The 12,280-nt window shown below is 39.4% G+C and overlaps 1 long non-coding RNA gene across 1 annotated transcript; it reads right to left on the reverse strand.

Annotated features, from left to right (window-relative positions):
• Window positions 1-28: 28 nt before the first annotated feature.
• Window positions 29-6,787, reverse strand: LOC130103550 (uncharacterized). The gene is made up of 4 exons (XR_008809369.1): window positions 6,683-6,787; window positions 4,838-4,878; window positions 457-783; window positions 29-246 (listed from the first exon to the last, which is right to left on the reverse strand). It is a non-coding gene; the product is annotated as an uncharacterized LOC130103550 (long non-coding RNA).
• Window positions 6,788-12,280: the final 5,493 nt, after the last annotated feature.

Genomic DNA, 12,280 nt, shown 5'->3' on the forward strand with positions numbered 1-12,280 from the left:
TTATCAGCTATTACTGATTCATGTGTTCAACCTCATGAGCGTCTGACTCTGAACCCATGTTGTGTCCGTCTGCCCTACGTCTGCTTGAGTTCCTTCTTATCCGCCAAGCTACAATGAAACCTATAACTATAACTACAGATGCAATGCCAACCCAGAGCAAAGGCGATGATGTTTCCACACTATCAGGTTCTGTTTCTCCTTGTTGTTCTTGTTCAGTTGATATGCTTCCTTTTTCTGCTGTTGATTCTGCAATAAAAAAGTGTAACCGGAAACTTTACCTCACAGTGACGAATGCAACATATCCGTCTATAATTTATATACAGAAGCATTCAGACTGAAACATCACTAGTGCATTAAATACATTAAATTAAATATGAACATTAAATATATGCAGTATTTAGATTTTAAAGTAAATTACTTTGTTTAAATTAAACTTAATGCACTAGTTTCACACACCGTTGATGATCAGCTGTACAGTAGGTTGTTCAGATGAGTGTGAGATGTAGCAGATGTATTTTCCAGCATCAGAGTGAGTGAGATCTGTGAGTTTGATGGAGAAGTTTCCTCTCTCATACTCCTCTGGAAAAGTTTCAATTCTGTTTTTATACTCTGGATCATGTTTCTCTAGTGAATGACTGCTGGGAATTATATCATACACAATCTTGCTACCATTGTGTCTCCAAAACACATTAATGTCTTGAAATTTAAGATCATGTTCAGTGGAAGAACACGGCAGGACAACAGAACCACCAATAACACCTTTTACTGTGACCTGCAGAAACACTGAAACAAGTGAAACTGTTATTGACCATATACACGGTTACTTCGTGGTTTTCAATAAGCCTTAGCCATTTCCAGTGAACTGTTAGTTGTCATTCTGTTCTTCAACACAAAACCATCAACGGTTGACTTTTCAATGCTGTATTTATATTTTTAATGCAGTTATCACACATTTGCAAACACCAGTTTTGTTGATAGCAAAAAGACTTGAAGCTAATGGGAATGTTGAAATAAGAAACACTGTGTCCGTAATTGGACACACACGCAACATTTTTCCAGTACTTCAAATGTTATTTTCAATGTGAAAACCAAACACATTATTTGTTCATCCTTCTCAGATTGTCCCCATTTATAAAACCACATGTTTTAAGATGTAGGAAATCCAACATTTGATAGAAAACACTTTTATTTAATAATAAAAAAGACATTAATTACCACTATATGCATGTGACGGCATACATGGAAGCTACAAAAGGGCCGCCGGCACACAACAGAGTTAGCTTCTGTGATGAACCAAGTCGCTCCCAGGCAGGGGAAGGCCCCTTCTTGGGCGACCCGAAGCACAACAGCAACTGGTCTGACTTCCGCCATGAAGAAGACCTCTGGACATTTATCTTGAGAGCTCTGACAGAGAAGAGCAAATTAAGTATTTCTTCGTCCGCCGTCACGTGAGGTGGAGGATGAAAGTCCTGCAGAACCGTAGGCCGTGCTACCTCCTTTCGGCCTGGGATGCAAGATAGCCTAAATGTTACCAGGAGCAAACTTCAGGCACCCATGAGATATAGAGAGTGTATGAAGGTATCCTACTCACCTTAGAGAAGTAATGGCTAATAAAAAAGCTACCTTGAGGGAAAGGTTCTTGGCCTCAGCCGACTCCAGAGGTTAGAGGGGGCCTCGAGAGCCCTTCGAGAACCACTGCTAGGTCCCATGTGGTAACTATGGAACGAGCCGCAGGTCTCATCCTCCCAGCCCCAAGGACCAGCTGATGTCTCCCCAGAGGCCCATCACCCAGAGGAGCATGGAAAACCCCAATGGAAGCCACGTACACCTTGAGTGTTGGACGGGATGTCTGCAGGATGTCTGCTCTCTGATTTTGGTCCCCTGGGACGTGCATTACTCTGAGAGATAACAGTTTCCCCTGGGATCACAGGAGGATCTGATGCGCCAATCTGGATAGAGGGCACAATTTCAGAACCCCTTGATGAATCAAATAGGAGACCACCGACACATTGTCTGCGTGGTGACCCTGAGGTCTGGGAGGAAGATCATCAGAGCCCTGCCATCCATGACCGCGCCCTAGCCCGTGAGGAAGGCGTCTGTCGTAGCAGCTTTCCGGCAATATGACACTCCCAGCACGGGCCTTGGAATAGAAACCAAGCTTTTTTCCACATAGATAGGGAATGAAGGCATCTGCGCGTAACCCTGATAATGCGGAAAACCCCTAGGTTTTCAACCACCACTGCAGGAACCTCATGTGCAGGAGGCCGAATGAAACGACGTTGGACGCTGATGCCAGGAGCCCTAACACTCTCTGAAAATGTTTTACAGTGATGGCTTGGCCTAGCTTTATCCTGGTCACCGTGACCAGGATGGACTCGATCTGTGCAGGAGACAATTTTGCCTGCATCGTGAGCGAGTCCCACACCACTCCCAGGAATGTGGTTCTTTTTGTGTTGAGTCTCAATCCCAGGCTCTGGATTACCCCTTTTCCACCAAAGCATTTTGAGAGCCAGTTCGGAGCCGGTGTCTACTCGCGAACCAGTTCTTTGTGTTTCGACAGCCAAAGAACCGGTTCTTGGCCAGGAAAATTGGTTCCAAAGCGGCACCAACTCTTTGCTGGACTAGAACCGTTCTTTTACCACTTCATGCTTACGTCGGGCTAGGACATATGGCGACGTACACAGTGACGTAACAACGTCGTTCGCTTGGCTCTCTAGTCAACAAAACAAAACAAACAGGTTCTTAGAAGGTTCGCAAGTTGAACCAACTTTGAACCAGCACCAGTTCCGAATCAGTTCTTTTTTGGTGGAAACGAGGTAGAAGTGGGCAAGGACGACATCATTTGGTAAACATGGGGAGAGAGCTAGGCCGAACGGAAGAACCCAATATTAGAATGCTTCTCCCCTGAAAGCGAACCTCAGGAACTTCCTGTGAGATTGAAGGATGGATATTTGGAAGTATGCATCCTTTAGATCTATCGCAGTGGTCCTCAATTCTGGTCCTGGGGACCCACAGCTCTGCACATTTTATATGTCTCCTTTATCTGACACACCCAGTTCAGTTCATATAACTCTTTCTTAATCAGCTGATGATTTGAATCAGGTGTGTTAAATGAGGGAGACATACAAACTGTGCAGAGCTGTGGGTCCCCAGGACCGGAATTGAGAACCACTGATCTATCGTGACAAACCAATCCTCAGATTTGATCTGACTCATGATGATGGGAATAGTGAGCATCTTGGACCTGAATCTCCTCAGAGACCGATTCAAGTGCCTTAGATCTAAAATTGCCGTAACCCCCCATCCTTCTTGAGAACTATGAAGTAGCGGCTGTAGAACCCAAACTCCCTGTCCAGCGGAGGAACACACTCTATGGCCTCCTTTACCAGCAGGGAGTTTACTTCCTGTTCCAATATCCGACTGCACTGGGTCGACTGCAGTCCACACTAACCCGTGTAATTTTGGTGGGTGGAATTGAACTGCAGCCTGTAACCCTTCTCTATTGTGCGCAGGACCCAATGAGAAATATTTGGCAGGTCTTGCCATGCTTTGAAATATTCTACTAAGGGAACCATCCTCTCGAGACTGATTTTGGGTATTATTCGAGATTCGTTCTCGGTCCCCTTAAGCGGCTCTCCGGGCAGTGTTTGGTCGAAACGATTCTCGATGTGCGGACGCGAGAGCTGCCTGACAGAGCACATGAATACAATAGCACCCGTTACAATATATTTGGCCTTCATCTCTCGGGGAGAGTCAACAGGTGCTAGGCTGAAACATCCGACAGCGCACGGATGTATGCGTAGATATATTTCTCAATGAACACTGCCAGCACCTTCAGGAGTTGACTGTGAATGCCTCGCACCCAAATAGTATTATTTCACAGATAACGTGTGTCCCTATTATTGCAGACCTTTAATTTACACGCTGCCTCTGCAAATGCGAGATTCGAGTCGTTCACAAAATATTTGGCTTTCTTCTCTCGAGAAGAAAGTCAACAGGCGCGAGGCTGAAACACCCGAAAATGCACGGCTGTGCGCCTCAAGATATTTCTCAATGAACACAGCCTGCACCCTCAGGAGCTGACTGTGCATGCCTCGCACCCACACAGAATCTTGATTGCAGAGTAGACCCGTAATCTACGCACTGCCTCGGCAAACGCGAGATCCGAGCCACTAGATTCTGTATTGCAATGCAGACCTTTATTTTAAGTTCTTACGGGACAAACAACACCAAATAGGACAGACAGTTTGACACAGAGCGTCCCTTTGTAGCTTCCGTGTATGCCGTCACACGTTACGTCATGACGCAGCACCAATCAGGATTGGATTTGTTTCATTCATACTTCAGATGCGCTAGCTAAGGACATTCCACAAAGTGTCGTATCAACGCGTTTCGAGTTCTCTCAAAAGGGAACTCCCATTTTGTTCAATGAATCTAAATAAAGTGCACAATAAATCTTTCATTTACAGTGTGTAGATTATTATTTTCACAGGAAAGTGTGAAAACTGATGGTTGAATTGAATTCTGCTGAGGAGGAACACATCTTTTTATGTTGTCTTCCATTTGAATAACTAAATTAATGATATGGCCTGACTAATTAAGTGACTATAATCCGATTATAAAGTAAGTATTACACTACTGATGCTATTAAAGCTACATCAGGACATTGAAGATACTGACACACCAGCAAAAGACAGTTCACCAGAAGTTTTCCAGCTGGATTATAATATTGCAGAAGCTCTTATAACATTACGTGCATATGGTCAGTTGTAACTGTAACTTTTAACAGTCCTTGCCATTAATTAATCTTTCAAATTATGTTTGTTTAGGTGCTTACCTTTGTTTATTAGCACCGCAAACACACAGATGAAGCAGCAACTGCAGAACAAAAAGTTTATTTAACTTTCTTTGGTTCAACTTGAATAGCACAGTACAAACACTGTTTGATTCCCACATAACACACATAAAAAATGCTAAGATGTTAAGATAGGATTATAGGGTTCCCCTTCCATACTTAATTGTATTACTGATCACATATTGTGAATAAATTCATCTCTAAATATGTTACAAACTGGCAGTAAGTATTTTTAAGGGGGGATTTTTACCCTTCTGACCCTATTGGTAAAACCTTGAATTCACCACAAATTAAACTACTATCAACTAAAACTCCCTGCACACCCGTTCAAACAGCTAACAGCTAACCACTCAATCCAGATAATAGTTACAGCAGATAAACCATGCATATAAGCTTTATATTCATTAATTAACCAATTCAATGTTTTAACAACACTTAAACTATTTCCTTTTTAATTTGAGTTAAAATAAAACGTTTGACAACCAAAACACAGCAGGCCAAAGACGAGCAACAAGGTAACGTTACATCAGGCCTCATTGTTGATGTGTACGACACGTGTGTCCAAACAGCGTTTCATTTTGCATTCAGCAAACATACCTGATTATCATGGTGGACCAATATGTATTTAATTTGACTATATTGCATACAAATACTTTTGAAATTAGGGTGAAATACTACTTTTTTACCAGAAAGTATCGGAACTCTTCATCTTCCGTTTTCTCCATGTGCTCTATGACATCAGACGTAAGTGGCGTCGACAGTAATCACGTGAACTGATCAGACATGCGCAGATATTCATTGAGTTTGAGTTTCATAAAAGTAGCAATACAACCTTATTATAACTTCTTTGTCAACAGGATAACACAATAAAATTGCATTAAGTTATTTCCATTGTGGTCCTTGATTTTTTGTTTGTTTTTTTATAGACATTTCCATGACAAACCATTCACAAAAAAATAACTATCAAAAAAATAATAATAATACACATATCAATATCTAAACCCATCCTATCTTAAAACAATCTCTTCACTCTTATACTAAAACCAACATTATCCATTAAAACCTTAATGTCCAATGGCAACTTATTCCACTCCTGCGCACCTGAATATTCAAATGTCCCATTACTATACAAAGTCGTACACTTGCATAGATTCAGATCCATAATGCTTTGTCTAGTATAGTGTCCATGTCTTACATTAACCTGAGAGAAATAGGAGTTAAAATACACTGGGGCCCTATTATTCATTTTTTATTTATTTTTGTACCATTTTTAGTTTCAGGAAACCTAACCATCTTTCAATAAGTAACCATCCAATCTGCTGAAAGTGTCCAATATCCACATGAGTAAAATAATGATTTCCTAAAACTACTTTTGGGTACTTTAAGTACCAAAGAGAATAGATTCTGTTTACCCAGATGTAATAAAGCTTATTTTCAGACAGCCAGTCCTTCACCTTAACAAGCTCCTCACCTTTAACTTCTCCTGTATTCTATGTGTCTCCTTTTCTGCAACTACTAAAGCAGCTTCATCTGTGTATAAAAACATATTACACTCACACACCCCTATATAAAAAAAAGAGGGCCAAATACATCTCTAATCATCTGTCTGTCATGTCTGCACTTTAATTAATTAATAAAAGACATGACAAAAAGCTAGACAAATTATTGTGCTAGTTTCACTGAAAAATCATCAAGTTTGATGTATAATAATAAAAATAAGCTGGTCTTTTCAGCAGGAAGCTTTACTCGTCCTTCTGTCTGATGTGACGTTTGATCCAGTATTAGTGAAATGAACAGCAGTAAATGAGTAAATGTTCTCAGACTTACATGAGTATCTGAGTGAAGCTTCTTTCTTAAACTCCTCTGAGAAAACACTGTGTTCTGGATCCTGATCCTCAACTGAAACATTTCTCATGAATGATGTCTTATATATTCCTGTGGTCAATGTCTTACTGTTGTATCTTGACTTTAGTTTATCACTGTAACAGCAGGACAAGATCGTAGAATTTCCAGCAACATCATCATTCTGACCTTCAGAGAAAAATTAAAGAGAGAGATTTGAAAACAACAGAGAAATACAGCCTTGCTTTGAATTTGCTTTTCAAATGGTTATCGAAAATTAATTATCAAACAGATTACATTTTTCTACAACACAAAATTACTTGTTTTCTTTTTCATATTTTGACTCGAAAGATCTTCCTCACAGTTCCTCTCTCCTGTTTTCATCCTGACAGACTGATCAAGAGCTGAGAGACTGTATTCTCTCATGGTCTAATGGTAGGAAGTTTGAGATAGGATTATTGTCAGACTAGTGGGCGGGTACAGTGACATCATATTGGTCTTGTTTATTATCACCAATTTCTTCCTCATTCTGATCAAAAGAAAAACTGAAAGAGATAAAGCAAAAACTCCCAGATATGTAAAGAATTGACTTACAAATTAGTCAAATAGCAGATTTGGTTGTGTGTGTTACTTGTTTTACTTCAGTTGAACCATTTGAATTTATTAACATTTGTTTTGCTTTATACATGTCTATTGTCTTTACAAAGTTTTACTTGTTAATTGTCCTTATATAATTAAAAATACTCCAAAAATATAAACATAAATAAATAATAAATAAATAAATAACTAAAGCAAGACATCAAATTCTGTGAGGAATATACTGCAGTTTCCTCTTCTGTGTCCAATAGGCTGATAGTGATAATTCTCCACCATCTAAACCAGGTGAACAACTCTGATACTTTTCATAATAAACATTTAAATAGACTGTGTATTCAGGGTCCACAGTGTAGGTTGGATATGATGAGACATTCAAGCATTATTTTCAGAGAGTCCTTGCGGTGTGTGTTTTTCCTAGTAGAAACCATGTAAGGGAAGTGTTGAGAAAGTTATGAAAAAACATTTAGTTTTATTACAATATCCGATATAAACACCCAAATAAATATCCAAAATCTTCAACAGATGAAAAAGAGATTGTCTGCACAATAAAACACAAAGCTCTGAATATACCTGAGAATACTGAAGATTTAAACATAATCTCTGTAACTTTACAACACAACTTTTTTTTTTTTTTAAACTTAACACATAATTAACCAGTTTCACACATCATTGATGATCAGCTGTACAGTCTGAAGTTCAGATGAGTTTGTGATTTTAGATGTATTTTCCTACATCATTGTATTGAAGATTGATGAGTTTGATGGAGAAATGGAGAATTTCGCACAATTCCACTCAGAAAATCACCAGGGAAAGTTACAGTTCTGTTCTAGTCTAAATCCTTTTCTTTTCTTTTTTTTTGTAATTACAAAAAAAAGCCTTGCTATAAAAGCTTTTTACTTAAAAGAGTAAACACAAATGTGATATCAAAATTTGCTCATAAATGGATGTATTACAGTACACAAATAGAACATTTTCAAGATACACTTAAAACACTTCACACTTTATCCAGACTTTTCAAATGCCCCACATTTAAGATATTATTAAAAATGTTAATCATTTTATCTATCTTGGATTCCGTCATACTCACTTTTTCGTGTAAATATAAATGTGGCGGGCGACACAAGGGCAGTAAGAGGGGGGGGGGGGGGGGGGGGGGGGGGATGGGGGGAATTACTCAATCCTATTAATTTATAATTAATAGGATTGTCTCATTCATACTCCGACTACGCCACTCTGGGAATTTCACCCAAAGAATTAGAGTAAGCCCCAACAAAAGGCACACACAGGTTCGAGTCACCTAATAGAGTCAGAGACATGGGTCGTCGTACAAAATTGAGTTTTATTAACAATTCTTAAAAGAGAACAGTATAAAAAGGATATAAAGCACTTTGTCCAAATTCAATGAACCCCTAAAGGTTTAGGAGCAGGTCTAGACAGGGACGAGAGACACAGAGGCAGAGAGTCGTAGCATGCCACCCGCAGGTGCAGGACCACTGCACTTCACTGTGCACACGCACACACACACACACACACACACACACACACACACACACACACACACAGATGTTAACACCAAGCACTGCACACGGTGAGAAAGATACCGTCACCCAAGTAAGAATCCTCTGCCCCCGGTGCTCAGGCCCTGCTAACACACAAAAAGGGTATACATCAGATACAGAAATAAATAATCAAATAAAAAGAATCACTTCGATAGCTGGGAGGATTATTAGCGCTCAAATCAAGGAAACCAAAATAATATTACAATTAATAAATTGGAATAAACAGTTAGTTGAAACTAAACCCAAATGTCAACGGCAGCAAAATATATAAAGAAATAAATAAAGAAAACAAACCAAACTCCAGTCAAAATTATTAATCAAAAAAACAAATCAAGCAGTTGGGAGCAAAATAAAGCAATCTAAAGAAATTAACTTATTTCAGAGAAATAATTGAAAAATAGATCATTCAACTTCAGGAGAAAAATCAAATACAAATGAGAAAGCAAGTAGAAACAGCAAAATAAATTAGAATGAGAAAAGAGCAAGGATTACAGTTCAGATTCCACCACCAATCCTTGCAGCTAATATCAGTTCAAAAGAAAATGAAAACTACATGAAGCCAAAAAGAAACTAAAGAAAATATCAACTGAAAGTCCCAAATTACAATGGAATCCAGTTGACAGTTAACAGGGTCGAAACAGGATCGAAAACAGACCAAAACAGGATCGAAAACAGACCGAAACAGGATCGAAAACAGACCGAAACAGGATCGAAACAGGACAGCACTGCGGCCGGAATTGAACGCGGAGCACCCCGACTGGAATGAAGTTACAGTCCTTTACGGACCTATAACAGGGCCCTATAAACAACAGGATTGTTACTCTGCTAGATAAATTCTCTACTGCTAGATAAATTCTCTACTGCTAGATAAATTCTCTAACTTAATGCATGCACGTAAAACTAATACATACCGATCGCCGAGGAAAGTGAAACGTAGCTTTCTCTGGAGGGGAACTCGGGTTCTCACCACTGAGAAAGGGTATGGATTAGGACACATCCTTAAAAACAAACTAGCACTTCAAAACACGCATTTCAACAGAGCCGATTAGCGAGAGATTAGCAAACTCTCCCTACCTCCTCCAGCGTCCACATCCAGTACACGCAAACAATAACAATTGTAGCGAGCTTGTGCCGCAGAAGACAGCAGCACGCTCTCCCTGGTATTAAGATGCATTTTGGTCGATCGGATCACAAGTGGAAGACGCTAAATACAGGTCTAAAATGTTTGGAGCTTGTCCACTTTCAACCACTTCCAGAGGTAGTCGTAAACACATTGGACCGGATTGCTGTCACAAAAGTCTGCATACTCTCCGCCTACTGACTTAATGCGTAAACATTATGGGAAGCGCACTAGTCAGGCGGGATTTGCATTTTTTCGGCTGAAGACCCAAGTTTGGTTTAAAGACAAAAAACGAGAAATGTTCTCTCGCCATTCCTGATTTCTAACATACACTCATATTCAACGTGGTCTTGCGGCTGTCAGAGCAGAAATGAAAGCTGCTGCTCTCCCAACGTGTTTCCTTATGCCGCGTTCCAGGCAACCTGTAACCCGTGTTTTTCCAACCTTATACCCGTGAAAGTGCACTGGAACGGCAGTCAAACCCGTGACTTCCCACCCGTGAACTCGTACTAGATCGATGTACTCCCAGTTACGAGTTCTGACGTCACATAGCCCGCGGAGCCATACAAAACAACAATGGCAGCCCCCCCACACACGGTGAGAATGCACTTTAGGCCAATATAACGTTTCAGTCAAATTAATAATTATATTATAATGATAAAAATACACCCACGATTATGTATTACAATTTTAAGTGTCTCTGAAACAATAAGTATATATTGCGCACAGGTAGTTTGGCGTGACTGGATGGAACGCTACAAAGTCGTGAGTCGTGGTTTGAAGTCGTGATTTACCTGCTCAAAAACCTGCCTGGAACGCAGCATTAGTCTCCTTTCGCGTTCACGTGTAAATTGCGCAAATTATTTTGTCCATTATCGCAAGATCTAAAAAAAAAAAACGGTAACACTTTAGAATAATGGTCCGTAGTTAACAAGTAGCTATGCAGGAAGTAATAGGTAGTACTGCATTAACACCGAACTTAATACTATTAACTAATATGGAAGCAATATTAACTAAGCAGTAAGTAATATCTAATTTAGTACAAAGGTAGTTCCTTGGTAGGTATTTGATTATTACTAAAGAAATATATCCTCATTGAGAACTACTTGTGAACTAAGAAAGAATAACCAATTAATTACTAATCACAAAAGTAACATGTCTAAAAAGTGAACAATTGTGGGGGTTTTTTTACTCTTAACATGGTCATAACATTTCAGAAGCTTGTGCCTCAAATGGGTTCTTTGTGGAAACCAGTTTATGAATATTATATCCCCCCAAATACATTAGCTACAGGTTGAGATTGTGACTACTACTCTTACCAAAGGATGGACGTATGTTCTCTGTTTAATTCAAACTTAAACAGAATGATACTAATAATGATAATGTTTAAAATTTTAAATAATTAGGAAGTGATGCTGACATGATTGGATTAGTTCACTATTATGAGCTCTTTTGAGTGTCAGTTCAATATGTCTCAGACTCCAACGACCTACCTTTATGTTACAGTAGCCGCCTGAGGAGGACTTCTCATTAGGATATAAACATTGATGTCCTCTTGTCAAAAACAATTTGCATCCTTAATGAAGAAATTTCCTGCATTTATGTTGCGATAATCGCAAAACCACATCTTCCAGATTACAATGTTTGTTTGAATATTACTAGTGCCTCACAGAAATGTATGCCTGTACAGTATGTGTCAAATATAAAATTAAATAACTTGTATTACTTGTGAAAAACATGCTAACTCCTCACTAATTACTCAAGCGTTACTATGTCATCCCGCAGGATCTACTAGTGATGTGGTCCATTATTTTAAAGTGTAAAACATGCGAACTCCTCACTAATTACTCAAGCGTTACTATGTCATCCCGCAGGATCTACTAGTGATGTGGTCCATTATTTTAAAGTGTAAAACATGCGAACTCCTCACTAATTACTCAAGCGTTACTATGTCATCCCGCAGGATCTACTAGTGATGTGGTCCATTATTTTAAAGTGAAAAACATGTTAACTCCTCACTAATTACTCAAGCGTTACTATGTCATCCCGCAGGATCTACTAGTGATGTGGCCCATTATTTTAAAGTGTAAAACATGCGAACTCCTCACTAATTACTCAAGCGTTACTATGTCATCCCGCAGGATCTACTAGTGATGTGGCCCATTATTTTAAAGTGTAAAACATGCTAACTCCTCACTAATTACTCAAGCGTTACTATGTCATCCCGCAGGATCTACTAGTGATGTGGTCCATAATTTTTTAAGTGAAAAACATGCTAACTCCTCACTAATTACTCAAGCGTTACCT

This window comes from Rhinichthys klamathensis, unplaced genomic scaffold (assembly GCF_029890125.1).
Source record: "Rhinichthys klamathensis goyatoka isolate OS25496 unplaced genomic scaffold, OSU_Roscu_1.1 h1tg000289l_1, whole genome shotgun sequence".
Taxonomy (NCBI): Eukaryota; Metazoa; Chordata; class Actinopteri; order Cypriniformes; family Leuciscidae; genus Rhinichthys; species Rhinichthys klamathensis.